At 39.7% G+C, this 21,901-nt stretch overlaps 1 protein-coding gene across 2 annotated transcripts in view; it reads right to left on the reverse strand.

Annotated features, from left to right (window-relative positions):
• Positions 1 to 1,736, reverse strand: part of LOC139624295 (diacylglycerol kinase beta) — a 116,851-nt gene extending 115,115 nt beyond the window's left edge. Inside the window, exon 1 of one of the 2 annotated variants that reach the window (XM_071483315.1) lies at positions 1,375 to 1,736. The gene's annotated coding sequence lies outside the window, so the exon portion shown is untranslated. The remainder of the gene's footprint in view (positions 1 to 1,374) is intronic. The other variant, XM_071483325.1, reaches the window with a different exon arrangement.
• Positions 1,737 to 21,901: the final 20,165 nt, after the last annotated feature.

A 21,901-nucleotide genomic window follows, 5' to 3' on the forward strand; every position in this document is an offset into this window, starting at 1 on the left:
CTGTTTTTTCTCCAAAAAAAAAAAAAAAAGAGGTGGTGTCTTATAATCAGGGTCATCTTTTATTCAGGTCACTACGGAAATTAAAGGAATCAATTTGAGTGGGTCTGTGCATGCTCTTGTCCTAATCACACAGATCCATGTTCAGACAAGCGAATGTTCACCTCTTAATCCATGTGATAAATTACTGTCTGATGGCCCACGGATCATTATCAGGAGGCTTTTAGCACCGTCTTCACAGACCTCCACTGACCCTCCACCAGCTGGCCCCTCAGTGAGACTGTTAACATGATTTCAACATGACAACCACAGTATGAATACACACGGCGCTGTCACGAAGACATACACCGTACACACAGGTGCTTTCCTGGGACTCAGAACGTGACCTGCATATCAGAGCACTGCTGAATGATCCGCTCCCCTTCTCCCTCCATCCTTACACTCCCTGTCCAGATTCACTCTCTTCTTGTGTGTTTTTCTCTCCCCCTCTCTCATTTTCTCTCTTGATCCTCTCCTCTCCTGATCCTCTCAGCTCTGCCCTCTCTGCTCGCTCCCCGAGCTCTCGCTGACGAATCCCTAATGTTTTCTCTCCGACCAAGAGGATGCTGTCAAGGAATAAATAACCGTCGCATTTGGTGATTGCTTGATGAGATGTAATTAGGCGTGCCAACTGGAGATTAATCACGAGAAGTCAGCCGTCTCATGCTAAAGCGCCACTCTCAAGGAAGCAGCCTGGGATTAAAAGGGAGCGACATTAAGACATGAAACATATACTCAAAAACCAATTCTGTTTAATTACAGCGTTAATATATAAAGTGAGCGCATTAGAATGATATCTCAACCTTTCAGTCCCTCTCCTCTCCTCCTCAGAACAGAGGAAACAAGGTAGAAAATATCTAATGCTTTGTTAAATTGTTCAGTGTCCGACTGGTCTTTGACGTATAATGAGTCTGAGACATTTTGCTTTTAATTCCACATCCTCCCAAACACACATCACATCCAGTGTTGTTTAAGTACCAGACAAGTTCTGATGCCATTTATGACAAAACCTCCCCAAGAAGTGTCATCAGCATAGGTGGTTCAAATGGAGTAAATCCAAAAACTAAAAAAACTTTATGGTTATGGCACATTGGGACACACAAGCGAAAATAAAATTGGACCAAAAAAGACGAAAGAAACAAGTAGGGAAATGTGTCAAAACAAAAACATTTAAGTGCTGAGAATGTCCTGATAGAGACAAGGGTGAAGCAGCAAAGACAGATCGGACAACACTGATAAACAAAAAAACATGATGATCGTCGACATGAAAGAAAAAGAACATGACAGAAATGGGAGAAGGGGGACAGGAGGAGTAATCACAGAGAAAGTCTCCCCTACCTCTGGCCATTGCTGCTCCCACTATAGTCCATGTAACAACCCTGTTTAGTCGTTCAGTGAAGACCCAGCCACCCAAACAGCCAGTCACTCAGTCAGCGTGCCCCAGGATGTGGAGTCGTGGCTGGTCTGGACTGGTGTTTGGTTCCCAGTAAGCAGCAGCAGAAGCCGAGTCGTCCTCTCCACTCAAACGATCACTCGGCTACATGCAGCACGACAGCAGAGGCACTGGAGCCTCGGCAGAGACAGCAGCAACATCCCTCCCATCCACCCTGAATTAATTAAGCTTTTTTCTCCCTCTGCTGCCCTCCCTCTCCCTCTCTCTTCTCTCTCTCAGTCTCTCTGATTCTCATGTGTGCGTGGTTAATGCTCCCTCCCTCCCTCTCTCTCTCTCCTCTCTCTCTCTCTCTCTCTGTTTCTGCTTCCCCCTGTATTCAGTTTCCTCTCTCACTCTCTTCCCTTTTTCTGACTCACTGATCAACAACTACAAACAGGTCTTCTCCTTTTCCTCCTTCATTTCACCTTCTGCAGGGTGAAATCTTTTGTGTGTGTGTGTGTGTGTTTTGCTAAATTCAATAACAAATCAGTGAACAGAAAAATAATTTACATACATTGTTATTTGTACCTTTTAGGTTTGACTTGTTTTGCAGAGAATACTTCAAACTGCAACAAAACTGCAACACTTGTTACTGAGAATAGTTATTTGCTTTTTTCCCTTTAAAAACTCTGAAGTTTGATTTTAATTTTTATGGGGATGGACGGATGGGTCAACAACACATAGAAACAAAGTGCATTGATTGGAACCATGACAACAAAGGTCCTGTTACTTTAAAGTTCCTCTTCAGAAATGTTTTAAAGTATGTAAAAAATGCTCTGCTATGATTAATATTTTGTTTAAAATCAAAAACTGGGGCTGAAGCTCATCTACTCTGACTTCCTCATTGAGAAATCTGGATCAGGCTTTGGCCCCACCCACCACCTGTTTGCTCCAGGTCTCCAGGTGAGACAGTATGAAGATGGTTAGAGGAGGAAACATCAGAGAGACTCAGCCTCATGTTTGAGCCTCAGTCAGACCCAGACTCAGAAGAGGAGTCTGTTGAGACCAGAATCAGAGACCAGCAGATGGATCAGAACAGTTAGCATGGTTAGCATCTTTTATTTGTTTATGTTGTTTGTTAGGTAGTAACTGGCAGTGGCTGACACAGTGTTAGTGGTCATGCTAATGCGAACTCTCACTCCCAGTACTGACAAGGTTATTTAGCCCCGTTCCCCATCCCACACAAGTTCAAAAGGATTGGTTCCATAGGTTAAATGACGTATGAATCTCTGTCTGTCTGAATCTGTTTTAATGAGACTGTCATTGCTTCACTGCGGTTACAAGGTGGAAAGACTCAGTCATGGTGGTGACTGATTATTTCACTTTTATTTCATCAGTAGGGTGTCTTAAATGAAACAGTCACCTGAAACTGAACCAAGTGCGTAAACCTACCCAAACCTCAGCCATAGCGTTGTCACATTGAGTGTTGTTCAGAGGGCCAAATGAATGATGTGGTTCTGCCAACACGGCATCGTAAAAGGCATCAATTTGGGGGCAAGCAACATTTTTTGTCATGTAAGGACTGAGATCATGATTGAATTCGTATATTTTTCCTTGCACCAAATGTCAAAATGAACCAACTTTCTGTCCATCAGTGATGTGCATGAAGAAATGCTGGATATAATTCAAGCTCAGTTCCCAACATTTTTTATACAGGACATTTTTCCAGTAAACTGTGTTTGCCATTCAGAAGAGGACCACTGAGAATAGCCTCAGAGTCTGAAGCTGGAGCAGATCGTGGCAGTGGCCACTAAAAGGCTGCCCGATCATACAACACACACACACACACACACACACACACACTCACACACACTCGGTGGCCACTTTATTTGTTACACCTGTAAACCCTAATGCAATCAACAACTGTTCTGCTGTAAATTCTACCTTTGTGAAGTTTATAATGTTAAGTTTTTTTATGTCATTATTGGCAATGTTTAAAATTCAAATATTTGTTTGTTACTGAGCTCATAGTTAAAGGTGGTGTAGTTCTGAACTACATTATATTGCAAAGTGATTCTAATTGTTTGGCCTTTCCTATTACATACATGAGGAGGGCAGAATATTAGAAACAGCCCAACGCAACACCAAACTTTAACTATAATCTCAGTACTAAAGCACGAAATGACCACCTCTGTGACATTATAGGCATCATGAAAGTCGAAGTTATGGCAGAACGTTTCTGTTGGGTTGTATTAGACTTTACAAGTGTACCTAATAAAATGGCCACTGAGCCTATTAAAGCACCTTCTCATGTCCTGTTCAGAGATGGCCTCCCCTTAAAATTTGCTTTATTGCCATATCTTTAATTCAAGTGTTGCTAATGCATGTTGTAAAAGTTTTACAGTGTATAATATAAATAATACAGAATGTAATACAACAAAAACAAAAGACGATTGCAACCAAATGATCAAAAAGCTTTCGTATCTATAAAGTAAATAACTCTCAAAGAGCAGGAATCAAACTCTCTCTCAGGCCAAGACAGAAATCAACATTTACTTTACTTAAAAAACCAACACTGCAGCAAAAAGCCTGAGGGGAAACCAGCACATAAAACTCTACTGAGCTCCTTCAAAATCTGCCTCCTCTTTTTTGATTTTTATATTTCATCTCTTTCTTTCTGTAGTTCTCCCCATTACTATTACATTATCCCTCTCTCTGTTTCTCTTTCTCACACCCACACACACACACCAAGTACATCCTGCACAGTGTGTCACACAACTCTAAAGGTGTCATTGCAATGTGTCGGCCTGTTGTTGTGCTCCTGGCTATTTCTGTAGTGAAGTCATTGATGAATAAAGCCAATAGAGTCCATCCATCTGTCCTCCCTCCCTTTTCCTCACAGCTCCTCTAACAGCACTAACACACACACACACACACACACACACACACACACTGTAATTTTCTTCTTTTTTTTTTTCTTCGTCTTTCTCTTTCACATGTGGTGGTGAAAGCCTCATTTCACAGAATCCTGCATCGCTTCCTGCTGCTGTAGATGTGAGCTAAAAGAGGCTGATCCCCAGAGAAACAAGAGGAGCGTGCATTATTTTTCTGTTCTCCCCCCTCCCCTTCCCTCCCCTCCCCTCATTCTCATATTTCCATCTTCCTGTCGCCTGGAAGTTAAACCGACCTCTTGTCAGTTTGAGTGAATAAAATTTCTGCTGCTCCTCATTTGTTTGTAACTCTGAATAAAATGAGAACAGCAGTCAAACAAAGCAGAGGAGAGATGGATTGGTATAACAACAAAAGAGGCAATGAGCAGAGAGTGCTCTGTACAGACACAACCCAGAGATGGGGACAATCCAAATGATGGGAACTCTGTGGAAGGGCAAGCTAAAAAACCTACAGGGCATGAACTAATCCTAAAAGGGAAATTGGCTCTCCTGCTGCCTTGGTTCTCCTAAGCAGCCCAGAGGAATGTGATTGTGTTGGAGGAGAAAAACACGATTCGCTCCAAGTTTCTACCACTTCCCAAAGAATGTCTGACATTCACTGATAACTTTCAAGTGCCGGTCGGTGGATTTGAGGCGGCGAAAGGAGGGAGGGAAGGAAGGAGGGCCTGTTGTATGTCACCGATGATGATGTAACTGCAAAGGCAAAGGTCACATGGGATAAAGTCACATTCCGCTAATTGAAACTTGAATATCAGTCGCCAGCAGTGAGAGAAAAGAAGGGGCTTAAACTGCTGCCACAGAAACAAATGGCCCTCAGCTTAATTTGAGAAGCAGACAAACAGGATAAAAATAGCCCAGCGTCGTCTTTGTGATCAAAAGCAGATTGTTTTCATCAGGCCGATGTTTCACTCACATACGACATTTGGGGTAACTCAGTTACAAGTCTGAAAAATCTTGTGATGTTTTATAACCTAGAGATGGGCTCAAAATCATTTTGCCACAAACTCTGTAAAAGTTAACCTCGTTACTGTCTGTATTATTATCACTGAAAACATTTTTGCAGTGCAGAAAGTGCAATGTTTTGTCCAGCACTCAAATCCTACCTATCTATACATTTAGCCGTTACAGAGCAACATTATTATTCATTTCAAATTGTGTTTGCTTTTGTTTTGAAATGCATCTCTTTTCCTACGTTTACACCTGGCGTCCACACTCACTACCAGAGTTTTCCAGCACATAAAACAGAGACTTTTGGAAATGCTGCTAATGAGTGAATGTGACTCATAGTCTAAAGTGCTTTGAGTGGTCAGTAAGACTAGACAAGCACTATATAAATGCAGTCCATTTACTATTTACAATCTGTTTCCTGTTTACAGCAGCTCGTGCATGTATGTGTTCGTTTTCAGGGGTGTTAGTACAGACAGAGATTGTTTCTGATACTTCTGAGCTAAAACGGTTCTCTGGAAGTTTTAGTTTTAATACACAGTTTTAAAATGAAAACATATGAGTACAGACACAGCCTAAGTCCAGTACTCCCTCTCTGTTAACTCTGTTTTTGGTCTCCACCAGCTCCTGAGGGAAACATCTGGCTCTTTAGCAGCTTAATGCTCCACTATGTTGAGCAGGTACTGGACAGCGGGTTTTACAGCTCGATCTCTGATAGCAGCTGCCTGCTGCAGCTGAAAACAACTGCAAAAGTAAACTGAAACAGTGAAGTTGCGGTAAAGCTAAACAATGAGCTGAAACTGACTCTAAAGCTCTGTAAATGAGGGCAGCTGCAGATTCAGGTGACAGTTCTCTGTAGGTTCTTCACTATGAGAGACACCTTTCACATTGTCATGTTGTTTTCACAATGATATTAATTATAGCTGGATTAACAATAGGGAAGCACTGTGGTTTGGTTAAGTATTCTTCCCTTTTTTTGCAGAGTTTGATGTAAAATTGACTCTCTTGGCTGTCTACCGAATATGAAGCCATCACCAGCAGCCAATTAGCTTAGCACGAAGCTCTCTCCAAAGTCAATATAATCTGCCTACAGGCACTTATTAAACCCAGTGATATATATGTTAGAGCTTGTTTATTTAATCTGTACAAAAAAATTAAAAAACTTAAAAATGATCATTTGCCGTTTTATGGGCAGATTTTGTTGCTGTTGGATGCAGCTGACTCATAACTCCTGTACACAGAAAACCGTCAAAGTTTTTTTAGGCTGAAATAATTGTCCTTACAAAGCTAATCACCTCTTTCTGAAATGAAGAAAAGAAACAAATCTGAACAAGAAACCTCCTCTACAGTTTCCCCTGATTGACTGTTTTCTGTTCTTTTTTTCATTTATCAAACCTGAAGTGTGTGGGCTCGGACACAGGTGGCTTTAACCGTCCCAGTGATGAGATGAGAGGAGGGCTCTGGGCTGGTTTTCATCACAGGGAGAAACAGCAGTTGCGACATCAAAAGCATCATACAGTACAAACACTGAGTGGTTTGTGAGTAGATTTAAAGATACAACGCTCAGACTGAAGGTCACATGTCAGTTAGTTTCATGTGACACCTGCTACGAGGGAGAAGAGGCAGCAGAGGATGCATCTACTGCCACAAACGCTGCTTCTTTGTTTTACCTCTGGAGACTCTCAGTAACTGTTGAGGTAGAAACAGCTCCACGTGGGTCTGAACCACACGCTGCCGTTTCCCTTCCTCTGAACGTCACATTTTTCTTCATTACCCCAGAGCAGCACTTTTAATACATCACAACTGTCAATAGGCCAGTTTCCTCAACAGTATTTTTATAGTTTGAGTTGTGGACAGTTGTACACGTGGAAACAAACTGTCTACACACCACCATCCACGTAGGTGGTGTTTCACATACTAACAATGAATATAACAACTGCAAAACAGGAAGTGAGAGGCTGTAATAAATGGACCAAAAACAGATGCAGGGGCTTAAAGAGTTACACAAGCAGTGAGGAGGGACAATAACAGGACAACACTTTTCCGTTCCATTGCTTCAGCTGTTGAGCACAGTCAGCCGGTTTTCACCCAGTAACATGACTGATTGTTTTCATCTTTGACAGTAGATGGAAAATCATAGCAGCAGTAGTCACACTCCTCCCCATCTGTCCGGCCTACTCATCTGAGCTCCATTCATCTGCATCAACACCTCCCCCGAAACGTATGAACCAAAGGCTTGACAAAAAATCAGTCAGGGATGCTCTCCAGAGCCATTGGTAACATTTGTGCACATTTTATATTGGAGCACACTCATGGCTGCTAAGTGGCTGACGACTCAATTACTGAAAAGAGTGGGTTGTGTTTTTTTTTGTATGGTAGCCTTGACATCAAGCATTCATTCCTCCATCAGCTGGCAGTCGTTTCTGAACAGGCACACACACTGAGGATTATTAATACATTTCTCAGATGAAGTGAGCTCATCTAAAAGCATTTTTTGGTTTTCAGGATTTTTGCAGAATAGTTGCAGAAGAGGGAACCTCTGAATTCAGAATGAAAAACTAAACAAAAATTAAGACAACATGGTTTTTGTTTTGTTTTGCTGGTGCCAAAAAATGTGAGAACAACAGCAAAACTGCACATTAGAGTTGTAGTTGATTTTCAGTCTGTTTGTCAGATACACAACAGAAAAGCAGCTGTTATATGTGTTTACAGTGCAGCCGAACAAACTCATGCTGCTTTAATAAAGACGTTCGTCAATAATAATCACACAATGTGATTTCATTCTTCTCCACTGAAGAAAAAATCAACAATGAACAACTGCTGTCAGCACTAACCACCTGCTGGCTGCTTCAATATAAAAGTCACCTCGTTTCACTAGTTAAACTCTTTTATTTTGAAGCAGCAGCTTTAAGAAATGTTCAGTTTGTACTTACAGTACAGATTTGATTCAGTGTAAACAGATCAGGAACAGTGAGTTAGTGTGAGTGATATCAATGAGATAAAGTTACGCTGCACTACATTTGTGTGTTCTGTGAATCCCTCATACTCAGGCTAAATCCAGCACCTGACTCTGCTGCCATTGACCTCTGTTACTCAATATAATTTCACATTCAATAATTTTCTTTTCATCTGTCCTTCTGAGAAAAGTAAACATCTGAGGTTTACTTTGCATATTTTAAGACTAATCACCTTCCACTGCATAAGCTGGTATTAGAAATCTGAGTACGGCAGGGCTACAGCTCCCAGTCACAGCAGTCTGGGTACTTATGACATTGTAACTTGGTTTCATCCGCATCCATAAAACTCTGTCCTCTCTGTCCTAATGTACAATAACTACAGACTCATCTGAACAGTGACACCTCAACTTGCTCATGTGCTGTGTCCCAATTCAGGGGCCGCATCCTTTGGAGGACGTGATCTACGAGGGTGTGTTTGTAGCTGTTGTAGACTGCGAAGGTTGAACGAAGTGAAACGGTCGGGTTTACGGAGGATTTTTGCTTCGTGTCACCAGCTTTGCCTACCCTTAATGATGTGTCCATGGCTCCTGTTGCCAAGCAACCTTGACAATGATAACATTTTTTTCACAAAAAATTAGGGATAGGGCCTGAGGAGTTAACAGTTGTACAGTTAGCTGTTAAACTTAGCTTAAACACAATACTTACATTTAAAATCCTCTGGCTCTCTGTCGGTGGAGTTTTCTGCCGTATAATTTCATTATCGGAGCACAGTGAATCTTGGGATAGTTTGGGCCAGAAAAAGAAGGCGGCATTTCTCGGCTGCATTTGAAGGAGCCTTTGAAATGCGACAGCCTAATCTGTGATGCAGTTGGTGATGATATCAGTCTTCAAAAGCATGCTCCAAAGGATGTGGTGTTATTGTTATGCTGTTATGCTTATGGGAAATGGTGTTTATTAAAAGGCTGCATAAGACAGAAATGCTAAATAAATATCAATATTCGATCATTTTTAAAAAAGGGTTTATAGTTCATAGAATACAAATTTAAACTGGATATTGAGTGAGGTTCTCTTAAACGACACCCAGGAAATTCTGGTTTCACATTGGCTTTAAAAAAAAAACTACTAAATAAAAACATTGAATGACTGTTGAAAAATGAAAAATGGGGTTTGGTTTAATGGAAATCTTCAGGATTATGATTTTAAAGAAACATTTTTGAGGCCAGCCTGCTCTGTCTTCTGGTGGCTGAACTGCTGTAATGTATGCAGCCAATCCAGATACATCACAAGCAGCCAATAATGGGATTCATATCTAGAATATTGAGCAGCCTGGACTTCCTCTAGGGAGAAGGGCCATCAGGACGAGTCTATGCTGAGCCATCACTCTGAGCTCCCACAATAAAATATCTGGATTTGATACACAGGGGAAAGAAATGTATTAGATTGATGAAAAGCCAGTGTAATAATTATTCTATATTCTTAACTGGAACAGTTTCTCCAATACCGCTCAGAAACAAGACGGAGCCTCCAGAGCATCTTGAAATGAAGTCAGCTTTAGCAGAGGGAGGCAAAAACTCCTCAAGGGCTCAGTTTTTATTCACTAATTAACTCAAAGGCTCTGTCAGGGCCGAGTGATGAGGCTGCCTATCCACTGCTCATGGGAGCAAACACTTTCTTCAGTTGCTAATCCATTGCACAGGTTTGATACTTGGGACCAAAAGGGGACAAAGTGAATCACTGAGAATCGATGTATTGATTGGCTTCCGCTTATGTAGACCGAGACATTTTCTAGCCCAATTATATCAGGACATATGGCTTTCCTCTGTCGTCAGGGTGTTAATGCTGCAGCTCCCCCCTGCTCCACAGCAGTGAGATGTAAAGTAAGTGCTGATGTGAACTTCAGCTGACAGATATTATGGAGGTGAGTATGTAGGTCAGTATGCAGGATGACAGCTCGTGTGTGTTGCCATATTGGAATATATTAATGTAGCTGCAGTCAGAGATCTCAGCCATTAACCTGGTGAGTACAACAGTATAATAGCTGATGGAAACAATGGCTGCAAGTACAAAATAAAAAAATTCAGCTGTAGTAGACCAGATTTTATCAACCTATATCTTACTATGAGCAGTATTTTTACATTACCATTTTTCATCTGTTCCATTTCTGGTCGTTAAACAAACTAAAAAGTAAAAAGCAAAACATAATTTTAATTTCAATTCGACTACCACACTAGGTTTATCCTTCAGAGCAGCCTTTACTTTGGTGCAAGCTGCACTGATGCAGAGTTAACAACTGGGAGCAACAGAGGAAGCAGTGTGACGTTGTTATGGAGCCACAAAGCCACAAAGAGAGAGGAGGTCGGGGGCGGATGGACAGGACAACAAAACATTTGACTTTAACATAGGAGACAATGTTCCCTAAACAACCTTATAGGTTGTTTGTGCCCAGTGTTGTGCATGAATGAGCGGACAGAACGTGCTCATGTTTTTGGTGAACGGAGAAATGAATGTATCCATTTGCAACTAATGACACTCACACACGAGAAGGCAGCAGTAATGACCAAAAAGTTGTTTGCCAACTACCAAAGAACTGTGTTTTACAGCAGCACCCAAGGATTCATGGCCCCCTGAACCTGCCCATCCAGGGCCAGGAGGAGGTTCAACTGACAAAGAACAGCTCACAGCAAAAAAACAGTGACGTTAACCTGATCTAGTTCATTTAATCTGTGTGAACTAGCACATCACTGTTTGTGCCTGGGCTACCCTCTGATACAACCAAGCAGCAGAATATATGCCAGAGATAAACTGTTAAATATCACTGCTGAAAAATAAATAACTAACCCTTTTATGCTGTGACAATGCTATGGTAAAGCTCTGGTTAGGTTTAGGCACAAAAACTAACTAACGTTAGGTCATAAATAGAATTATTTGTTTTGTGTCTGCTCATATGCAAATTTATTGTATGTACATATACTGAATTTCCATATATTGACATATATGTCAAGGTCATACAAATATGTATGTTCATAAATGCTCTGATTGTACACACGTGTTATGTACACATATATCCTTCCCAAAGCCTGTTAATACATGTTGATGTTATATACAGGGCAGTGTAAGAGTCTGAGATAGACATGTTTAAAATTAAGGAGAAATTAATAAGAAAAAATACATAAACATAGAGACTTTTTATATGTATGTTGTTATAATAAACTTAGATGAATAAATTAAATATATATTATTCACATACATGGTTGCAACATATTATACCATATGAAACTATATAGATATTTTTACTACATATACATATATATATATATATATATACATATATATACATATATATATATATATATATATATATATGTGTGTGTGTGTGTGTGTGTGTGTGTGTGTGTGTGTGTGTGTGTGTGTGTGTGTGTGTGTGTATATATATATATATATATATAAATACTATGAGTTTTTCATATATGTTATAAAATTATATCTTTGTATATCCAGAGGATGTATATATGTGATAATAATATATCCCCTTATAGATGACATATGTAGCAACACCCCTCTTGATATAGGGACCGAAGTGAAGCGTCTCATCAGAAAATGGTTATGGATCATTACAGATATGAACAAACAAACATATTTTCACACTGAATTTCAAGAACTTGTTGCTCTTTTCACTGTAATTCCATAATAATGTGAAATTATGAAATGCTTCATTAAGTCATAGATTAGAATTATAAAATACACATTTACACAGGCTTCATTCAATAACAAAAATATATGACCAAATAAAATATAATGCATATGTGGTTTCTATAGATATTAAAGTGAAACAATGCAGTGATTTCCCATGCTCATTAATCTTAATCTGGAGCACACACTCTCTTGAAATCATCCCAGATGGCCGACTCGTGTGGGTGGGAGCTGTTGGGATGCAGAGGAGGCGCTGAAGGACACTTATATCAAGGACGGCTTTGATCCTACGAGGTAAATCCCTCTCTGATGCCACTGAGCCACTCCACTTTTCACATGCTGACTGTTAATGAGAAAACACAAGCGGTGTTCCTCAGTCGTGATGGGTTGCACACAGCATGGAGGCAGGAATTTAGCTGCTTATTCAAACGAAGAAATCAGGCATATTAAGTACGGTAATGAATGTGCCACATGCAATATCACACCAGAAAAATATGACTTTATTCTAAGACTTGGACTCCTATGCAACCCTAAAAATACAGATAAAACCTGACCAAACCTTTAGCATTGTATTTACACGTCATAAAAAGGTTAGTTATCTATTCTTCAGCAGTGACTTTTAACAGATCTGTGTTTCCTGCCAATGCAGCTACAGTAATTCAGGTTTCATTTAGGTTGGAGAACTGGTTGGGGAAGTCAGAATAAATCCATAATACTGTATATATTGTATATAGCTGCAGTCAGATATCTCAGCAAATAACTTGGAGAGTACAACAGTATAATAGCTGATGGAAACAATGGCTGCAAGTACAAAATAAATAATTAAATCTGTAATAGACAAGATTTTAGTAATCAAATCAACCAATTTTATCAATCACTGTCTTACTATGAGCACTGTTGTCTCATTGACCATTTGTTCCCTTTATTCCAAAAGTCACATAGCTACAAAGAACTTTTATTTCAATCCAACTAATGCACTAGATTTATTTACTTTATTTATTTATTAATATTATTTTATCTACTTTACTTTAGTGATGCAGAGTTAACAACTGGGAGCAACAGAGGAAACAGTGTGACGTTGTTATGGAGCCACAAAGCCACAAAGAGGGAGGGGGTTGGGATAGAATAGACATTTAAACCAAACGTGATTCTATAAAAATGATAAATTGTATAAGGGACTAGAATAGCCTAATACAGTATGTTGGAGTCCAGCAAAGAGACTTGTGCTCCTTTTGAGAGAAACGTGAAAGAAAGCAAAAGCATTTAAACTTTTAAATTCAGTAATTTATTCAAATTATTTATTCACTATATGTACTGTAACAAAATGTGTTATTTTATCTATTTTGTTTTTATTTATTTTACTTACTGTTGATTGTTGCTCCCTTGTATTGACCCATGTATGTTGATCTGTTACCTCTGACTGAACTAACTTGCCTGTGAGTTTTGAAGTTGTGAGTATCGACCAGGTAAGCTGCTACAAAGCTTATAAAGCTTTATAATGAGTAGCTGTTTGGACAACAACTTCATTGTTCTGGTTCACTCTCACCGCTCTCATAGTGTCTTTTCCAGCTGTAGCAGCAGCTGTATTTAGAGAAGAAGCTGTAAAATCTCACTGTCCTCTACCTGTTCAGCAGCAAACAGACACAGTCAGAGAGCAGCTGCTGAACATAGTGCCGCATTTAGCAGCTAAAAAGCAAGATACTTCTCTCAGGAGCTGATGGAGACCAAACACAGAGCTAAAAATGTAAAAAGTAATTAATGCTTAATTTTTACCCCAACCAGCCAGCAGGAGTTATTTGTGCAGCAACAAGGCACAACCACACTGAAAATAACACTGCTGGGAAAACCATTTTCACAATAGATAACTACTCAGCTTCCTCAATGGGAGAGTCTCCCTGTGTTTTTACAATATGGCATATATGAACTTTGCAAAACAGCTGTTCATATTACAGATGTGTAGTCTTCTCCTGCTGACCTCGGCTTCCCATGCAGCCTCTGAATTATTCAAAAGTTCATTTATTTAATCTTTAATTCAAAAGAAAATGCATAAATTGGATTTAAATATTCAAATGCATTAGACCTCCACAGATGAAGCTGCTTGAATGTGCAATCCACACAATAATAGGAGCCAAGCATGAAGTAAAGGAAGATGGAGTCTTACCTACACTGAAGGAAGCTGGCTGTTTGTTTGATATCTTACTTACTTAATCGAAGTCACTGCCTTATGTCAATTACTTCTCCTACACCTGGTCTGTATTCATATCTGTTTATTCACTGAAATCAATACATGCGTTTTAGAGATGTTTTTGTTGACTGGTGAACTGTCTGCTCATGTGTCCTATTAAAAAAAACATAACATGCTACACTGCAAAGAGATACCTAACTCACAATATCATCACATCAGCACATCATCACAAAGTCAGCAGTTGGCTGACTGAATGGGTCTCAGAAAACACTTGCACAATATAATGCAATGCAACATGATAGATGCAAAATTGTTTAAAAAACTCATATAAACACTGCCACACACTGGTTGAACATTTCTGACTGTTGGCTGTTTAGAATCTACATTTCTTTCAACATAATCAAGTTTTTAGCTGAAGTGATGTTCGTTTTGTCCAATGAAAGCGTTTTCAATTCTGCAACATTTTAAAACATTTAAAACGCATCAGATTCTCCATCTTTCGTCACCAACCCCACTGCTGCTTGATCAGTATCCCCCATACCCCAGTTTTTCACTCTTTATCATAGTAACCAACATTGTGCAGACAACACACAAACCTGGCAACCCTGCATAGCTCTGACCTGTGCAGCTCGGGCTGAATATTACTGTCCAAACCCCACCTGAGTATGAGAGAGTAACTGAGCCTGACCTGAACCCAAGAGACTGTCTGTTTCACAAGCACATACTGCACAATGTCATCAGTATTTCTTCAAACTGACACTGGCCCATTTTAATTAATAGTTCAAAAATCAAATGTTCGTGGTCTATTGTTTGGCCAACATGACCCAACCCAACCCAAAATTGAACATCATTTACAAATTGTTGTCTGAAAATCAGCCCAGGTTCCATTGGGCTCAGGTCGGGAGTTAAAATGGCAAGACTGAAAATTCAGCAAGATTCTATTGTCCATAACTAAATCTACACCCACGGTTGTTAGAATGTTGACTCAGTTTGAGATTCACAGAAGACATTCCTCATGACGAGACATTACATAGTCTAGAGTCCCACTTAGGACACAGAGCATTAACCATATTCTGGATGACCCACCTGCCTGATTATTGTTTCTAATATTTTGTCCACTTAATTTACAAATAAGGAAAAGCAGGAAGTAATCAAACAGTTAGTTTTTTCTCAAGTCTCCCTCAAGGGACTATTTTCAATTTCTTTTAAAGTATCAGTTTCATGTTATTCTGCTACTTTTTCGTCTTTATGGATCAGATCAACTGTCACAGTTCATGTACATTATAACCAGACTATAAACCATCTGCTCATTTTATTAAGAACACTGGACATGAGGCTGGTGGAGGGACAAAGATGGGCTCATGAGATGCTCCAGTGCAGAATATTCACTCAGCATGATACGTTTTTTATCTTTCATCTCACCACAGGCCCGGCAGGTCAAACAGCCCACTGGGAAAACTCCCGCTGCTCCAGATGACCATTACAGCCTCCAGTGCTAGGCCATCTCAACACCTGCACACATGTTGTTCTGCTGCTGGTTTCTGTTTTACTCTTTCCTTCAAAGTCCTTTCAAACATTTATTACAGTCCTCTAAAACACAGTTTTAAGGCCTTTCAAAAGCCATGTGATAAATTATTTGGCAATTCAGAAAAAACTGTCGATCACTCCAGAGCAAAGCCAGAGTAGGATAGAAGTGGGAGACTCAACCACTTTATGAAAGTGCAGACCTGAGAAGTATTGTTCCTCAGGTTTCTCACCTGTAAACCTCACCTTTCCTCATCTCACCCTCTCTGAAGGTGTGAAGGCAGGAGCCGCTCGTTCTCTTTAATGTGAAAATGAAGTGAGATGAGCAGATGCAGGCAGTCGACAGCAGAGGTTTGAGGTTTCTCTGTGACATTAGCAGAACAGCGGACATCTGGGCAGAGAGTAAGGACAGAAGCGGACTGGAGAATGGCACAGAGGTCACTGCTCCGAGATGGAAATGTCATGAGGACCTTTGTGTTCACAACAATTTGACATTCAAATCAGTAATTTGCCATTTTGCCAAATGATGATCCCAGGTGTACAGTACAGACACCAGCAATCACGCAATCACACACAATTATACTGCAGACACACACCAACTGCAGTAGAAAGCAAAAACACAACAACAAACAACAAAGATTATCTATCTACTAATTAGCAACAGCAAATATGTTGAGATTAAAACATGATGCCAGCTGAGAATAGTTTTTTTTACAACATAATAAAGCAGTTTTACTTGCTGTTAAATTCAAAGGAGTTCAGTGGCTACGCTGCACCTTACATCACAGACTTTATTAGATATTAGATATAGTGCATCCGGGAAGTATTCACAGCTCATTTTTGTTATGTTACAGCCTTATTCCAAAAGGGATTTAATTCATTTTTTACCTCAAAATTCTACACACAATACCCCATAATGATAAAGAGAAAAAAGTTTGCTTGAAACTTTTGCAAATTTATTAAAAATAAAAAACAAAAATATAACATGTACATAAGTATTCACAGCCTTTGCTCAATACTTTGTTGAAGTACCTTTGGCAGCAATTACAGCCTCAAGTCTTTTTGAGTATGATGCTACAAGCTTGGCACACCTATTTCTGGGCAGTTTCTCCCATTCTTCTTTGCAGAACCTCTCAAGCTCCATCAGGTTGGATGGGGAGCGTCAGTGCACAGCCATTTTCAGATCTCTCCAGAGATGTTCAATTGGGTTCAAGTCTGGACTCTGGCTGGGCCACTCAAGGACATTTACAGAGTTGTCCTGAAGCCACTCCTTTGTTATCTTGGCTGTGTGCTTAGGGTCGTTGTCCTGTTGGAAGATGAACCTTCGCCCCAGTCCGAGGTTCAGAGCACTCTGGAGCAGGTTATCATCAAGGATGTCTCTGTACATTGCTGCATTCATCTTTCCCTCGACCCTGACTAGTCTCCTAGTTCCTGCTGCCAAAAAACATCCCTACAGCATGATGCTGCCACCACCATGCTTCACTGTAGTGATGGTATTGACCAGGTGATGAGCTGTGCCTGGTTTCCTCCAGAGTTCAGTCTTTGTTTCATCAGACCAGAGAATTTTGTTTCTCATGGTCTGAGAGTCCTTCAGGTGCCTTTTGGCAAACTCCAGGCGGGCTGTCATGTGCCTTTTACTGAGGAGTGGCTTCCATGTGGCCACTCTACCATACAGGCCTGATTGGTGGAGTGCTGCAGAAATGGTTGTCCTTCTGGAAGTTTCTCCTCTTTCCACAGACCAACACTGGAGCACTGTCAGAGTGACTATCGGGTTCTTGGTCACCTCCCTGACTAAGGCCCTTCTGCCCCGATCGCTCAGATTGGCCAGGCGGCCAGCTCTAGGAAGAGTCCTGGTGGTTCCAAACTTCTTCCATTTACAGATGATGGAGGCCACTGTTCTCATTGGGACCTTCAGTGCTGCAGAATTTTTTCTGTACCCTTCCCCAGATCTGTGCCTTGATACAATCCTGTCTCGGAGGTCTACAGACAATTCCTTGGACTTCATGGCTCGCTCTGACATGCACTGTCAACTATGAGACCTTACATAGACAGGTGTGTGCCTTTCCAAATCATGTCAACTGACTTTACCACAGGTGGACTCCAATCAAGTTGTAGAAACATCTGAAGGATGATCATTGGAAATAGGATGCATCTGAGCTCAATTTTGAGTGTCATGGCAAAGGCTGTGAATACTTAAGTACATGTGAATTTTTTTGTTTTTAATATATTTGCATTATGGGGTATTGTGTGTAGAATTTTGAGGTAAAAATAAATTTAATCCATTTTGGAATAAGGCTGTAACATAACAAAATGTGGAAAAAGTGAAGCACTGTGAATACTTTCCAGATGCACTGTATGTGCTCCCTCCCTGTGTATTTCTAAATCTAGGCTAAAGACATTTTATTCACTGGCTCACTAACTGTCGACACGTCCATCATTCTGTTATTTTCCCCACATTGTTTCTTGTGTTTGTTATGTTTATTGTTTTTCTGTACCTGGTATATTTCATATTTTGTGTCATATATTTGTTTTACTTTTTATTTTAATGTCTTTTGCACAGCTCTTTGGTCATCAGTGTTTAAATGTGCTCTACAAATAAATTTGACTTAATATTGTGTCAAAAATATCAAAACTCACTAAGATTTTAATTGTAAATGTATTTCATTTGTTTTGCTAAAACATCTGCTCATAACAACTGTAGCCTTATTTAACTGGTCATGGTTTCGTTTAGTGGCTCACAGCTCTCAGGAAAGATCAGGGAGTAATTCTGTTCTTGCTTAAATACTGAAAAAATTCTACAGTGAATTGAAAGATGAGGCTTTATTAACATTTAACTCATGTTTTACTGTCGGACCCTGTTAACGTCTGTGCTACTGTTGACTTAATATATCATAATTTATGTTTTGCTTTTTACATTTGATATTTAAGGAGTGTTTGTGCTTTTCGTAAGATTTAACTGAATTTGGGGCTGAATGTGAGATTTGATGTTGTTCTGAAAATATACATTTTATAAACATTATTAAAGCTCACTGTATTAATGTTTCTGGAGATACGTTCAGTGTTATTCATGATAGATTATATTTAAATAAACTTGTAAAGATTGAGTAGACAGAAACCTAGAAAAAAAAAGTAAATTACAGCCACCCCCCTGCAGCTCTCACCTCACTCTCTTCATGTTCACGCTTCATAAACTCATGCAACACAAGTACCACAACCGCAGCTATGAGCCTTTGGCTACAGTTAGCAGAAGGCTAAACTATTTGTAACATTCAACCTAGCCACTCCTCAACCCAGCCAAGCTGAAAGGTTACTATGGATATTTTTGCCCTTTGACACCAAAGAATTACTCCCTACCTCAAGACACATTAATACATTATGAATTTATTACATTTAAATTAGAGAATTTTTCTAAATGCCAAAAATTTCCAAATATGTAACTGAACTTTGGTGAATTATTACATATCGTCAGTAGTTTTCCTCTCAGTTGGAGTCTTACTGTACATTACTGTATCTTCTACCATATGCAACTTGATGAGGTTTTATATGCATGACCGTGCAGTGCCCTCTTTCTGAAAACACATCAAGATAAATCACTTTTTCCAACACAACAGAACTAAGAAATAATGAGACTAACGTCGACCCAAACATTAGTGAAACTTGCGAATCAGAAGTGCACAAGCTGTGTCATGAGAGGAAAAAGAGAAGGCCGAATGGGCAATTAGTGGATTAGTGAATCCCAGCTGAATGGTCATCTGATTAGTTTGGCCCTTAAGCCTTATGTGATCATCCTGGAATCATTTTCTTTCATTTCCGCTGCTGGCCATGGATGTATTCCAGCTGCTGGGAGTAAACACTGATGTACTGTTCCTCCATCGCCAAAAAGCTGCGCTCTTAATGTGATGAGCATGCTTTAGTGTACAAGCCCCACTGTGCAAGTCTAGCTAACCAATTACAAAGGAGAAGGCAACCCCAAAGGACACATCTCTGCAAATTGAAGAAACACACAGAAACAGTGACGCTTTCTCCTCATGTGTCATATTATGATTTCCAGCATTCCTGATAAAAAATAAAAAAAATTTTTAAAAAAAGATGCTACATCCAATGATTATTTTACACTGAAAATGAAACAAGCATTGGTTTCTCTCCTCGGTGGAGATACGGCTCACTCTCATTAAAATGCCTCTCTGCTGGTCCTCTGGTGATGAAGGCACATATGGGATGTCCAGTAGGGCTAAATTAGTTTCCTGAGGAACTTAAATAATAGAAACACTCAATCCAAATTATTTGCTTCAGAGCTTCATTTCAATCATGGAACTATGAGCATGAACAGAGAGCTAATGCTGGTCTCCTAGAGTCTCCATGCCCCCCTCTCAGCCTTATATCAAAACTCCTCCAGATTAAATGACAGACCATGTAGTTTGTCCATGTGTGTTTTGTGACTGATTCTTATTCTCAGGTCTCTCATTTTAAAAGATATATAATAAAGATTAATAATAAATAATTAATAATAAAGATTACCAGAAAACTTCAATTCGAAGCCGAGTCCTGTTTAAATGCTGAGTCCCTTTCACTGGTCTGTTGTGGCTGCACACTTTGACAAATAATTGCCAGTCTCAATTAGACACAGGGTTGTTACTAGACTGAACAGTGAAATGTGTGAAATTTAAACAGTAAGTTATCAAATTTGTTCTGCAAATAAAGGTTTAAATAAGTATGATAACCTTTCATCCTTTCTAAGCTAGATCTCTCTCTCTCTCTCTCTCTCTCTCTCTCTCTCTCTGCTAGATCAAATGACTGGTTTATAATATGGTATTTAATTAATTAATAGTTAAATAATTAATAGCCTGGTAATATTTATATGAGTAATATTCACACTGGTTTAAATAATCAATTTGTATTTCCCATCTTTGCTGTGCACAAGTTTAGTATGAATGGAATTAAAGGCCTGTCCCATGTAGATGCCTGTCCCAAATATAAGCCAGTTGAATTCAGTGACTGAAGCAAATAAAAACCTGGGCTATTAATGGGCTCTTAAAATAATCCAGGCTGAAGTCTCCTTCCTAGCTGACTCACAAAAATGAGCCTGAGTTTGTTAAACAAGCCCAACAAACATTCACCAGGTCAGTTTGCAGGCTAGGCTAAGTAAGTTAGATAAGAATGAGCTAATTACCTGTACATTAAACAGCATGTAAACTTACCTGCACATGTCACTTGGGCCTGGTCAGATGTTGCTGTGCTCCGTTCTCCTCAGTAGTACCAACAACACAACGTCTGCCCATGGCGTGTTCGGTCACACCCTGGCTGAGACAAAGAGGACCATTTGTCATACTTCCCCAAAGACCTTTTTCCTCCTTTTAATAATAAAAAACTCAATTAACAATATATATTTTTTTAAATGATTATGCATTATTAGGCATTATTTTTGACAACCAAAGGATGACTAAATGTAATTTCTCGTTGGTCTCCAGGATGAGACGTATAAGGTTTGAAGGAGCTATTTGAAGTTTTGCTATTGCTGGACAGCTAGCATTAGCATTAACAGCTTCTGACTTACCAGCATCGCAGAGAGCTTCAGCCACTGTTGCATTTACCAGAGGTTAAAATACTTCCTCTGAGCAGCACTACCTCTTCAGGGCAGACTGGATGCTACAGTGACTCAGTATTGGAAAGGGACAAGATAGTCCAACAAGGCTGGGGCTAGCCTGTTAGCATGCTAACGTCAGTAGAAGAAGTGATAGAAACAGAAGCAAAACAAACTGGTCGTTTTCCACTGCTGGAGACAGCTCTTGGAGAGTAAAGGAGTAAAGGTGAGTACTGGTGAATTCGCAACGTTTCTTTTATACTGGTAAGTAAACAGTTGTTAATGCTAATGTTGGCTATATAGCAATAGAAGAACAAATAGCTCCTTAAACCTCATACGACCCACTATCAAACTCCATCAACCACCACAAACCAATGATGATGTGCGTGCTGTGAGCAAACATCCCATATCCCATTTGATTTAAATGTGGCCCTGAAAACAGAGTATACACAGAGTAACTTTAGAGTGCTACTAAAGTTTGTGTTTTCACAGCGGAATATGAGGCCCATACAAAACATAGACATGGTGCCCCAACAGAACCATCCTGTTTCAAACACATCAGTGCATCAGTGTTTCTATTGGCAGATCATGTGATTTCACAAATCATATTTGTACAGGCGTCAGTTGAAGTGAATGGTGGACAAAGTGAATATTTGTAGG

This window comes from Trachinotus anak, unplaced genomic scaffold, assembly GCF_046630095.1.
Source record: "Trachinotus anak isolate AG129_WGS33_773 ecotype Australia unplaced genomic scaffold, CSIRO_AGI_Tana_v1 ptg000001l, whole genome shotgun sequence".
In the NCBI taxonomy this organism is placed as follows: Eukaryota; Metazoa; Chordata; class Actinopteri; order Carangiformes; family Carangidae; genus Trachinotus; species Trachinotus anak.